The sequence below is a fragment of the Podarcis filfolensis genome (assembly GCF_964270895.1).
Source record: "Podarcis filfolensis genome assembly, chromosome: 7".
Classification (NCBI taxonomy): Eukaryota; Metazoa; Chordata; class Lepidosauria; order Squamata; family Lacertidae; genus Podarcis; species Podarcis filfolensis.
This window is the reverse complement of record NC_139603.1, coordinates 24875250-24884851: the sequence shown is the minus strand read 5'-3', so window position 1 is coordinate 24884851 and position 9602 is coordinate 24875250. Positions and strand designations below refer to the sequence as shown.

General features: G+C 46.3%; 1 long non-coding RNA gene across 1 annotated transcript; it reads right to left on the bottom strand.

The window, feature by feature from the left end:
- Positions 1-3834: 3834 nt before the first annotated feature.
- On the bottom strand, positions 3835-7446 carry LOC310767189. The gene is made up of 3 exons (XR_014550689.1): positions 6709-7446; positions 5331-5379; positions 3835-4174 (listed from the first exon to the last, which is right to left on the bottom strand). It is a non-coding gene; the product is annotated as an uncharacterized lncRNA (long non-coding RNA).
- Positions 7447-9602: the final 2156 nt, after the last annotated feature.

Here is a 9602-nt window from a genome sequence, read left to right as displayed (position 1 = left end):
TAGTTGTTTATCTCTTTGACATCTGGTGGGAGGACGTTCCACAGAGTGGGTGCCACTACCGAGAAGGCCAACTGCCTGGTTCCCTGTAATTTGGCTTCTTGCAGCAAGGGAACCACCAGAAGGCCCTCGGCACTGGACCTCAGTGTCTGGGCAGAACGATGGAGGTGGAGACGCTCCTTCAGGTATACTGGACCGTGGCCATTTAGGGCTTTAAAGGTCAGCACCAACACTTTGAATTGTGCTCGGAAACGTACTGGGAGCCAATGTAGCTCTTTCAAGACCGGTGTTATATGGTCTCGGCAAACACTCCCAGTCACCGGTATAGCTGCCGCATTCTGGATTAGTTGTAGTTTCCGGGTCACCTTCAAAGGTAGCCCCACACAGAGCGCATTGCAGTAGTCCAAGCGGGAGATAACTGTAGTTCTGAACGATGACATGCTATCTAATATAGCACTCTATTCCCAACAAGAGTTGGTGCTACCTGGCTCCATGGAAAAGGTGCTACTATATGTTTATTCAGAGATAAGTCCTGTTAACAGTCAAGGTCCTGTTCTTCCTGTCATCCCCTTTAATTAGTAGCTTTCTGCCTCACCCTCTTTTCAAGCTGCTTTTGCACTTGCAATTAATTCCTTCCTGTTCATTTAGTATGGTCACAGACTCCCCAAACTGACTTAGTTCGCTTGGGAAATTGGAGATAGGAGTTAATTACTGGTTTACTCCTTGCAGCCAGATAATTGCTCTTTATTTCCCTTTTGTCTTGCAGTTGCAAAATACAGGAGCATTAGTTCCTTTAAGAGAAAGGGGGCAAGGAGGGAGCTACTTGTTAAACTTCTGTGCACCCTGAAAGGCTGCAGAGAAGACCCAGGCAAGGCTGGGGCTACAGTCACACTTTAAGATTCAGTAACAACAACAAAAGCCCCACCACAAACCAGTTCTGTCTGAAAAATAATGGGAGAGTAACAAAGAGACCAGGGAATGCAATTATTTGGCACCCATGTCATCGGGATTGTCATTGGAAAGGGTGAACTAATGATGTCCTCTTGCTTGAGGCTTAATATGTAAGACCTTTACTTTTAATCGCTCTCTGGTGAATAGACAAAGCAGCATTGCAGTATAATTGCCACTGCAATGCACAGCTGAAGAATTATTTGCCATAAAAGCGCACCTATAAAACTCCATGCCCTTTTCTGGAAACACACAAGGGGACAGATTTGGCACAGGAGGAACTGCAGAACAGTCCGGTAGTGCTTTTGCAAAACTACAGTATCCAAGGAGCAATCTGAAAGTAGTTTCCCTGGAATGGTTGTGTCAGCAAATAACAGGCTCACTTTCATGCACTGAACCAGTGGTCCAACCCAGAGACCCACCTCTGACTCCCAAGCTAAAACACAGGAGCCAGTGTGGTGCAGTGGTTAAGAGCAGTAGACTCGTAATCTGGGGAACCAGGTTCGCTTCCCCGCTCCTCCACATGCAGCTGCTGGGTGACCTTGGGCTAGTCACACTTCTCTGAAGTCTCTCAGCCCCACTCACCTCACAGAGTGTTTGTTGTGGGGGAGGAAGGGAAAGGAGAATGTTAGCCGCTTTGAGACTCCTTCAGGTAGTGATAAAGCGGGATATCAAATCCAAACTCCTCCTCTTCTTCAATTTTTCTGTTTTGACTTATACTTAATAGCGCTAATAAGGTACATTAATTCCCTCATTTTCCCCCCATTTGCAAGATGTCTATGACAAAAGTGTCTCTCACTACATGTAAACAAATTGTGGGAAAGACTCTATGTGGTTGGCCAGAAATATGTATTGTTATAGGTTTTGTGGGGAGATGCTCCTAAACCCTGCAAATTAATAAATGGTAGAATTTTGATTATTTGGCGTATTGAAGGGAAGATTGCAAGCCAGTGGAAAAATATGGGCTAAGCTCCCTTTCCAAGCCAGCACCTCACCTGGGATAGAGGCGTTAACATGATCAAAGGTGTTGATGGTCTGTCTAAGACAGGCATAGGCAAACTCGGCCCTCCTGATGTTTCCGGACTACAACTCCCATCACCCCTGACCACTGGTCCTGTTAGCTAGGGATGATGGGAGTTGTAGTCCCAAAACATCTGGAGGGGCGATACCTGATCTAAGAGGAATCTTGGGCCTGGGCAGACAGAGGTTGCCAAGGTGATGACGGGGTTTGTGAGAAGAAGTGACAGAAAAGAATGTCTTAAGCAAGCTGTGCTGGGAAGGAAAAGACAGAGGTCCAGATTGGCAGGCTGGCTAAAGGCAGGCTAGGAGAGATGCCTTGGTGGGGAACAAGCCCCTCTTGAGATAACTATGCTGTAAGATCTGGACCCCCTCCATCTAAACTCAGGTGGAAATATGTGAATAAATCGTCCTTCTTAAAGCTATGACGGCCTCCGCCCAGTGGCGGAGGAACCCTCTCCAGCACCTGCGGCGGGGCAGCCTGTACAGAGTGCGCATGTGTGGCATCCTGTATGGATTGCGCATGTGCAGCATCCCGTATGGAGTGAGCACGCTCAGCAACCGTATAGGCTGCCGCGCATGCGCACCCCGTACGAGCTGCCGCTCTTGCACGGCGACCACACGGGCTGCCGCGCATGCGCACTCCGTACGGGCTGCCGCTCTTGCATGGCGACCACACAGGCTGCCGCGCATGTGCACCCCGTACGAGCTGCTGCTCTTGCACGGCGACCACACGGGCTGCCGCGCATGCGCACTCCATACGGGCTGCCGCTCTTGCATGGCGACCACACAGGCTGCCGCGCATGTGCACCCCGTACGAGCTGCCGCTCTTGCACGGCGACCACACGGGCTGCCGCGCATGCGCACTCCGTACGGGCTGCCGCTCTTGCACAGCGACCATACAGGCTGCCGCGCAAGCGGTGCCCATACAGACTGTGCGCGCCCTCGGCCGCTCTACAGCTGGGGGGAGGCAGGGGCCATCTTGTCACACACACCCCAGAGTGGCACCCAGGGCATCCCGCCCCCTCCACCTCCCACTTCATACGCCCCTGCCTCCGCCACATCTTAAATTCTCCAAAGCAGCACAGACCCTGGTTAAGGGCCAAGATCCCTGGAATCCTGTGCATGATCTTGGCAGGGATTGGGGTGGCCGGGGGAAGTTCATCCACAGGAAGCAGTCGTTTGTTGTTGCTGGCATCTGTCGAGTTGTGCCTTGCATTTTCTATAAATTCCTTCTTTTTTTATTCTTAGTACCAAGCACCTTGTTGCACCCTTTTGCTGGGGGAGCTTTGCTAAGATCTCACACCTTCTCCTGCTCTGTTAGGAGACACAAAAAGAGTTGCCGGCTATCATGCAGCTGCTGATCTCTCCCCCATCCCTTTGTCCCTCTGAACTCCCAACCAAATCCTGATATCAAAGGCGCAGCCCAGCTGTAAAAATAACATTTCGGCAGAGATGAAACAATTTCTGGGCAATATGCAAATGTTCAAACAAACACCACCAGGTTTGTGTGGAGCATAAAAGAAGCACATTTCTGAGCAGAATTAATTTTGCAGAAATCAAGGGGCTTTCCTTGCCTTCAGAGCAGCAACACACTCAGCGTGCTAAGAGATAACCAGCTATCAAAGAGAAGCAAGACAAGCAAAATAAAGGAAAATGCACAGCTAATATTGCAGTATGTTTTCTTTGAGACAATGGAATCAAAACAGTGTGAGTTCAAAGGGAAAGCTAGATTGAAGAATGGACAATAAAGAGGACTTTCTTTTCTTTTCTTTCTTTCGTTCTTTCTTTTTAATGTTTAAATGCATTTATTAAATCACAAATAATTGTGCCCTCTACAGGCATAGTATTAGTATATTCCAATAAAAGCTCCAGCGAACCCATGGCTGCTCCCAACTTTTCAGCGGAGGATTTAACCCAGCATCTCTACTCCTTTCTCCATTCTTTTGGGGTAATTCGACCAACAGGAGACAAATTCCATTCTATCCCTGTTTGTGTCACAACATAGCTCCAAATGGAGACACAAAACAGAGCCCCACCAAGCAAAATCAAGTTGCCATATTTGTCATGAAAATCAAGCCCATGTTTGCTGTGAACTTGTCTTGCCGCAGTACGCTGCACGCCACGAGCCGCGAAGGCCAGAGCTCCCCTCGCCAAAGGAAAAATCATCTCTCCGCCTCAGGATCGAACTCAGCCCCTCCGACTTTATTTTCTATTGAAAGAATAACAATTGGGCTTCAGTGTGGCTTCTAAACGAGGTAAAGTACAAGATTCAAGTTCTCGAGATATGAGAAAGGAGGTGCAAACAACACATTTGGAAAATCAGGTGCCACAAAAGCTGAGAGCTTCCTCTCAGCCCAGCACAACACCAGAGGAGCACCATCTGAAATCACAGATCTAGCAGTACCGTTTCTCTCGGACTGCTGTAACTTTGTGCTTCCCTTACATCCACCTCTCCCCTCATCTGAACGCCTCTGTTCAAGTCATTTCCTCCACTTCTTCAGTCAATTAGTTCTCTATCTCTGCTAACTTTCCCCCACAGTTTCTGTGTCCTATCCGCAGCACCACTACCAAAGACTGATTCACCCCATGCACGCGTTTCTTGGTACAGAAGGATTCTCTTAAATGAAGGTAGCTTGCATGCTCAAGTCCACAACTGCATTCGTAGCAAAAGGCTGCTTTGCCTGCGGTTTGGTATGGGGTAGCAACCTACAGGAGTAAAATTGTGTGCCATGGAACAAATCCCACTCGCCAACTTTTTTGGGGGTGGGGGGATATTACAAGCTACCCTGGAAAGGGTGAAAATGTAGTACAGACCTTTCTAGTTTAAGTTCTATTTGGGTCCCTGCCCAAATAATAGTTATCTGCATCATGGCTGCTGCTAATGCAGCTCTTTGACTTCACCCCCAGAGGCTCATGCCATTGTCTCTCCAGACAGATGGATGCCAACCAAACACAAACACACACACACACACAGGATGAATCTACACATGGGGGGGGGGGGGAGAGAACCATAGGAAATTAAATTGTTAAAAGAAAAAAAAACCGCTATGTAAAAATTGCATAGAATTTTCTTTTGCTCTCTGGCGCCATCTGGTGTTGCATGTTTATAACAGTCAAAATATTTTTGGTTTTTTTACTAATGTCCACACAAATATATTTGCATATAAACACACACAGGTTACTTAGTGAGTGGGATGAACTGGCCAGTGATTCTGGCTATCAAAACAAGAATGGAACTGTAAGGAACACTGGCACAGGATATTTCAAGCCTGCTGCCTTTTTAACTGTGCTTTTGCTTCCAAGTAAAATGCACTGTTAATTAACACTGCATCCATTTAAACAACCGGATGTGTTTCAGTACCTACCTTGCTTTCCGAAGGTTGTGTCCGGCTAAGTTCTTCTTACAGCTGACCCCTAAAAATAGGAGCCAAGTAGGTAATTTCCATCCATTTCCATGGGTCTACTAACACTGCATACAACTCTGAGAAAGCTACAGTGATGCAGAGAGTACACTTTGGGGTAGAGGGGGAAAAAGGGACGTCATATAATGATTTTAAAGCAGATTTACTTTACAGAATTCATAATTGCTTATGAAGCATAAAAAACCTCTAAAACTGATATAAACCCCTCTTTCAGCTAATGAATGTAGCATTATTCTAAGAAAGGTAAGTGGCCTTCAAGAGCGATTTGATTTCTGTGCCCTGCACTAGAGGAATGAAACCATGCTATCTATAGCACCATGGCAAAAACGAAGACAGTAGAGCGACACAACTAGGAAAGGAGGGAGAGATCTTTCATAGCCTCTCCTCCGCCATACTGAGATTAGAGCACCGCACTTCCATTCCCACCCTACCGCTCTGGAAGACCCTGCATTCAAACCCCCTGACCCTACAGTTCCCAGCACACTTGTGTACACATAGAAAACAGCAATAAAGAACTGCTATATATTTCAAAAAACAACCACCACGTGTATGCATTTACTTACCACAAACCACTACTGGCCTTCTGTTCCAAAGTTGTGCTCCCCCACCATTTTAAAACCAGTGTCAAGCCTTTGTACTTGCACCTGAAACATCATTAGCTACAGCTTCAGGTTTTTCCAATCACTAGTAGTTTGAACTTGCAGGAGTGCAGCTGAGCGCTACTAACATTTAGTTTGCTTCCTTCCAGAGCAAGCATATTAGCTCTTGTGCAGCCCAGTCATATATACATTCAGTGCTTTTTTCTGGGGGGGATGCATACCCCTAAACATTTTATGAATCTAACAGAAGAAACTATTTTTTTTTTTACTTTTTAATTTCTTCTCTAGCACAGTTCTGTTGTAGAAGACTTTACACAGTCGTTCATTCACCTAGATTTTAAGATCAGAAGTCATTCAGCTGCACCACTCATGTTAAGCAGTTCTGACCTTACATTTGGGATAATGTCATCAAGAGCGTGTAAAATCTTGGCTTGTAGACTTTGCTCTCTTCTCCAGGTGCCAAACTGTCTTGCAACAGACCACCTTAGAGCATATTTAGCTTAGCAAACCACTGCCATCATAAGGAAGTATATAACAAAAGCTGCAGTCAGGAGTCTTAGTACCTTCTTCTTATAGACCTCAAGTTTGCAGTAAAACATCAGGGTACTTCTGATACACCTACAAATGTCCAGTGTGAGAACTTGAGTGGGAAAACTCATAGCTTTATCCAGAGAAGATGGTCAGGTGAAAAGGAGTGAACTCCTGCAACCATGCATGCTTACCTGGAAACACCTGTCACAGGTGGAAATCACAAGCGAAGCCCAGATGAGTCTCCTGATCCTTTTCAGACTTACAGGTACTTCAAGGTAGCTTCTCTTTTATAATCCTCTTGCCCAATCCTCCAGTGTCTAAATGGCTGACAGCAAGGGACAAACCAAGTTGCATGGGGTCTCTTCTCCAATTGCAGAGTTAGACTGTACCCCCAATCCAGTCTGAATGGCAGTAGCTGTTTGATACGTCTGCAGGATCATTTTTCACCATAAACTGAGCAACCCTGGGCACGCACAAGGCTAAGCAGAGCATACTCCATTGATATTGCCCATCTACTGATGACTTGAGTGTAGCCTTATTAGAGTTCACCGATTGGGTCTGCGTTGCTCCGGGACAGGAGGAAGGAAGTCAAAATGACACCGAGTTGGTTCAAAGAAAAGAGTTTATTCTGCTCTCCGGATAGCAGAAGGCACTTGCGTGGTGAGTCCACAGCAAGTCCAAAGAAATGACAAGTTTCATGCAGTATATATATCCTCCAGGCATCCTCTTCCCCTTCCCTAGCTACGTCAGCTTGTATATGCAGGTTGACATCACATATGTTCCTGCTCTGGTACTCTCAACCATAAAAGGATCTTCCTTCCTGTACTTCTGACCATAAAAGGATCTTCCTCTTCCTACTCTTATCTGGGAAGAGGTCATGATCTCCGGGAACACGCTTTTGGCGTTTCCCCCGGACATTGGTCTTGTGCGTATTTTGTGGTCAGCACATAAGATAAAGTTCTGACGTGTCTTCTCTCTGTTCTGTTCTACTACTGGTACAGTGAAGGCCATAGCTGCCGTCACAACTGATAAAGGAGAGGGCTCTGAGCACTTGTCTATACAGCCGGGCTTTTTTTATGCATTGAGCTCAGAGCTCAAGTTAATGGATTTTAGCTAAGGAAAAATAGGGATTTTGGTGCAGTTTCAAACTGCCTGCACAGTCAGTTTTGGGTTTTGGAAACCCATTCCTTCATGAGCAGGAATAAATAGGGTAGTGTGGTTAGCTGCCTTTGGGCTGATAGCGGAACACTTGAATTTATATAATGCTTTTCCTAAGGGTCTGGATGATTTCAGCATATAACCCCCCCAAAACTTACCACAAACGTGTTTGCTGGCTAGTATCCTCACCATAAAAAGGTAAAGGGACTCCTGACCGTTAGGTCCAGTCGCAGACGACTCTGGGGTTGCGGTGCTCATCTTGCTTTATTGGCTGAGGGAGCCGGTGTACAGCTTCTGGGTCATGTGGCCAGCATGACTAAGCCGCTTCTGGCGAACCAGAGCAGCGCACGGAAACGCCATTTACCTCCCCGCCGGAGCGGTGCCTATTTATCTACTTGCACTTTGACACACTTTCAAACTGCTGGGTTGGCAGCAGCAGGGACCGAGCAACAGGAGCTCACCCCGTCGCGGGGATTCGAACCGCCGACCTTCTGATCAGAAACCCTAGGCTCTGTGGTTTAACCCACAGCGCCACCCACGTCCCATACTGACCTCACCATATTGACCACTATATTTCTGCACGTGCTGTAGAGGGAAGTGAGGGGCAGATGGGGCTTGTCAACCTGGGAAGGGAGCTCATCCAGAAAGAAAACTCTCATTCTAAACCTCTGCTGCCTTGTGGGATATCTTCGGGAGAAGGAAAAGCTAAGGAATTAACCTCACACAAATCTGAAGTGGAGTCCTGACGATGAGTGGATGGTGCCTCCTTCTGGCAACTCCTGCAGCCAAGCTGGTGTCAAACATACCGCTCTGCTTTCCTTTGCGTTACATCAGCAAGGCTAAGAGGGGAGGGGGTCTTGTTGTCTGGCTAGCCCAGTGCCTCCATACACGCTGCCCAGGATTGCACCGAGATCACTTCGGTGCAGCTAATGCAGTGGTTTGATTTCACCCCTGGAGGCACACTTGTCTCTCGAGACAGACAGATGTTAACAACAACAATTACATACGAGTGTTTCAAGCTGCAAGATCAGGGCTTGGCTTAAACCGCCTAGTGATTTTACCACCAATGTAAACCATGGAATTCCAAGCCACAGCTCATGCTCTTAACCAGTATGCTGCACCAGATCACTTATTCATGAAGCTGCAGGACAGTGAAGTCATCATTAACAACTACCTCACTTATTGATTTGCATGGGAGCAATTTTGCACTCAAACATGAAATGAGGCATTTATTCCCTGTCTAGGACATGCAACAACTATTCATTGATTTGGGCCCAATTCATACAGCCAGCCACATGGTAGGTTACTCAAGTTACTGTTTAGTGGTGGTCCCACAATGTTAATCATCTGAGTAGATTGGTTAGACCAAAAGGTTTTCACTATGCAAAATTTTCAGTAGTTTAGCAATGTGATAAGTGCGAGCAGAATGACATGAAGAGCTATTGCACTCAGTAACTTTCCAGCAGGGCCAGCTTTGTAGCTGAAATCATGCCTTTGTGCCTTTTTGGCAGCTCCGATACTTTCCATTTACTCTAGATTGTAAGGTACAGTAGCTATTGCTGTTTGGATACTCCTAAGCTGCTTTAACAACATCATCATCATTATTTATACCCCCACCCATCTGGCTGGGGAAACCCAGCCACTCTGTGTGGCTTACACAATATCTAAAAACATAACAATAGCAAACATTTATTTTAAAAAAGGCAACTCCCAGCCACTTGTGGTTAAGGTATACTGTATGATTGTATTACCACAGCAGTGATTAAATTCTCAATTAATGAGTAACTGGTGTGGATCATAAGAAAATTTGAGAAAAACTGCATAAGCATTACTAGGAATAGTGTGGAAGTAAGTCCTAAGTAACTAACACACCAATAATTGTAACCTGTAAGTGTGACTTATCCCTTTGAACGGTGAGCCACAATAT